Raw genomic sequence first — 3,816 nt, forward strand, 5'->3', positions numbered from 1 at the left:
CACATGGCATCCATAGCTTGCAGATGGTCCCCAGTATTCATTGGATCCCTGCATACCTAATAGATCATCTTGCTATTTTATCCAAGAGATTTTCCCACCCAACTCCTTTGAGATCCAAGAAAGATCCTGAAATCCGAAGGTCCGCACCACCACCTCTAGATAATCCGAATCCGTTCAGGCTTTATGACTGTCCTATCACGGTCGATTTACCTATCATCAGGTGATTGTATCCTCAAATCAAATCAACACTTGCATTACCTTATAAGTTCTTAATAAGGTATAAGACCTTTATTGGCTTATTTGATCATTACGTGAGGACATCCAGGGAAAAATAATATATCTTTCACATTAACTAATTCAATATATAAACATAAATTATGTAGTTGTTATTTGAATAATAATTCTTTAGAAAGGGCCATGATCTTGGTTAGCTTATGAGATCATGATGCAAATACATACAAAGTAAAATAGACATAAAATATTTAGAAAGAAGAGAAGAAAGGGATTTGTCGTGGGACAAGAACGGTAGCAACGGTGGCCCAATTTGATGCTACATAATTTTAGCATCTGGTGGACTCACACCCTTCACAAGACGACAAACCTTTGGTTGTTCGCTCTTGGTTGCATGGCTGTCTCCATGAACATAGATGGAGACTCCCTCGTACGTCATGTCTCGCTGATCAAGGGGTCACAATTTGGACGGTTGCGATCGAAGTTTGACGTCAGGATTAGGATGGATCACCGCACGCGCACGTTTGCACGTGCCATTATTTGCATGGGGCAATTGACATCACAACCCATTCAATCACGATTGCACCGTCATGATGGAGATGGAACTATCGTGGTCGCTGGAAAAAAAAAAAATCTTAAATCCCTTCAACCGAGTGTTCTCTCGCTAGAAGCGCGAGTCAAAGCCAGCACCAGCCGTCTGATTGGGCCCGACCCAAATGGAACCTAGTCGACGAATTAATGACGGTTAAATGAAATGAATTACATCTAGATCTGGGCCTAGTTACGTGACAGCCGGAACCTGATCGGACCTTTTCTAACGGCGCCGTCAATGGCTGGTACGGTCACCCGCGTCACTCGCACCTCCAAGCTCCGATTTGATTTTTTTTTTTGCTTTCTCCCCGTCGTCAACGAGTCAACCAAGAACGGAGGAAGGGAGAATGGCAAAGCGCGTGGGAGGTAAGATTAGTGGGGAGTCACCGGACCTCGACCTCGCTTCGCTCCTTTAAATCGCATTCGTATCGTCGTCACACAAGTGGCGCCTGTCGCTTCCTCCCTGTTGCGATCCTTCTGCATCTTTTCTGAATTGCCCCCGGGCGTTTGCTTGTATTCCCATCTCATCCTTATCCCACCACCCTAAACGGAATTCTTCCCCAACTTTTTTGATTCCCTCAGCACTCCTGTTATGGGTGTTATCTCCTGCCTCTAAAAAGAACACACGCGGAGAGCAGTGGTCAAGTCAGTCTCGGTGCTCTTCTCCTCCTTTTCTCCATTGTTCCTTCTTTCTCTCTCTCTATCACCCCCTTTAAGAGAATAAGTATCACATTCCAATCCCTGTCTTCCCCGCTGCTACTCATTCGTCTCCGGCGCTACAAATTGTGGATAGCCCCCCGAGAGCGAAATCCCTCCCAGATCCGTCCATGAAGTCCTCTTCTTCTACTTCACCTTCTCTCTCTTGGTCTTAGGTTCTGGTGCTTCTCTTTTTGTTTTTTTTTTTACCCCAGATTTGGGTTTCGATTGGAGGCTAGTGTTTGGAGGAGGGAATGGAGAAGAAGCAAGGGTTTTTCTCGGCAGTGCGGGAGGAGGTGGCGAGGGGGCTGTCGCCAGGGAGGATGAGGTCGGAGAGCCCCGGGCGGCACGCGTCGGCGGCGGTGGGGATGCTACTGTCGCGGCGGTGGAAGGGTCTGCATCGGCAGCAGGCTGTGGCGGACCTGGTGGTGCCGAGATCCGGGAGTCTGAGGCCCGTCGGGGAGGCGCTGGCGCCGCTCATGGAGGGACCCGATCCGGGCGCCGGAGACGGCTGGGACCCGAGGAAGGAGGGGGGTGGTGGGTGGGGGCAGTGGGTGAAGGGACAGCTCTCCCGAGCGCCGTCCGTCTCCTCCTCCGCCGCTGCCTCCTCCTGCCGCCGCTCCGACCTCCGCCTCCTCCTTGGCGTCATGGGCGCCCCCCTCGCCCCATCCACGTCTGTTCCACCGATCCCCTGCCTCATCTCAGCATCAAGGACACCCCCATTGTATGCCCTCCCTCCCCATTCTTCTTGGTGTTCTTGGTTCTTGATATTTTCACCCACTTCTTTTGTTAAGTTCACCCACTAGATTTTAGTGGGTGGGCGGAAGAATCAGTGCCTTTATTTATTTCTGGTAACTAGAGTAGTTATTTGTGGTTGTAGTTTTCATATTTGATTAAATGCATGAATGATCTCAATTAAATGCATGCATTTTATTATTGTTTATAGGCAGTTTTCATTGAAATCCAACTCAAATCATATGATTTCCTCCATGTTTTCAAGGTTTAATTGGGAAGATGGAACGTATAATTCCTTCAATAAAATAAATCTTTATTATTATTTTTTTAATCCAGGCGCATTTTAATTTGACACCGTAGTTGCATGATATTCTCATTTTTGATTCGGATTCAGTGCAAGAGGATTTTTAGTTAACGTTTTGATGATTTCTTCTGATAGGAGACGTCGTCGGCACAATACATACTGCAGCAGTATACAGCAGCGTCAGGAGGGTTGAAGCTGCTGAGCTCCATTCGGAACTCGTATGCCATGGGGAAGGTGCGGATGTTGGCGGCAGAGTTCGAGACGGCAACCCGGGTCATCAAGAACCGGAATGCCTCGCGCTCCGCCGAGTCCGGAGGCTTTGTCCTCTGGCAGATGGCACCTGACATGTGGTATGTCGAGCTTGCTGTCGGCGGGAGCAAGGTCCATGCAGGCTGCAATGGCAAGCTTGTCTGGCGCCATACCCCCTGGCTCGGTGCCCATGCTGCTAAAGGCCCTGTCCGACCCTCCGCCGGGCTCTCCAGGTCTATAACCAATCCATCAATCCATTTTGATGCTTGAATTGCCCTTGCTGCTTGATTTGCGTTGCTAAAGAAGCTACCTTTGACTGACTTGGCTTAACTTTCATTAGGGTCTTGATCCATTGACCACAGCTAGTATGTTTGCTGATGCTCGGTGCATCGGAGAGAAGAAGGTCAATGGGGAGGATTGCTTCATCCTGAAGCTGTGTGCTGATCCTCAGACACTGAAAGCTAGGAGTGAAGGCCCTGCTGAGATCATTAGGCATGTCTTATTTGGGTACTTCAGCCAGAAAACTGGGCTTCTTGTCCAAATGGAGGATTCTCACTTAACCCGGATCCAGTCGAATGCTGGTGGAGATGCTGTGTACTGGGAAACCACCATTAATTCCTTCATTGAAGATTACCGCCCGGTTGAAGGTATGATGATCGCCCATTCAGGCCGCTCTGTTGTGACACTTTTTAGGTTTGGTGAGGTTGCCATGAGCCATACCAAGACTAGGATGGAGGAGGTGTGGACCATTGAGGAGGTAGCGTTCAATGTTGCTGGCCTTTCAATGGACTGTTTCATCCCTCCGGGGGACATTAAATCCGGGTCAATTAGTGAAGCCTGTGAGCTTCCTCAAGGTGAGAGGGGAAAGAACAACTTGGTAGGGAATTATCGGGCTAAGGTTGCTGCTCTGGAGAAACCGCACGATAATGATGATAACATTGTCTGGAGGGTGGAAGTCTAATGCTAAGACTACTTAGCATCAGAATCAAATTGTTCATATTTTTAGTTCA

At 48.6% G+C, this 3,816-nt stretch overlaps 1 non-coding gene across 1 annotated transcript; it reads left to right on the top strand.

The window, feature by feature from the left end:
* The first annotated feature begins 1,636 nt into the window (after positions 1 to 1,636).
* Positions 1,637 to 3,816, top strand: LOC105058665 (uncharacterized). Its single transcript, XR_012138580.1, has 3 exons — positions 1,637 to 2,242; positions 2,693 to 3,039; positions 3,147 to 3,816. It is a non-coding gene; the product is annotated as an uncharacterized protein (transcript).

Source organism: Elaeis guineensis, chromosome 2 (genome assembly GCF_000442705.2).
Source record: "Elaeis guineensis isolate ETL-2024a chromosome 2, EG11, whole genome shotgun sequence".
Classification (NCBI taxonomy): Eukaryota; Viridiplantae; Streptophyta; class Magnoliopsida; order Arecales; family Arecaceae; genus Elaeis; species Elaeis guineensis.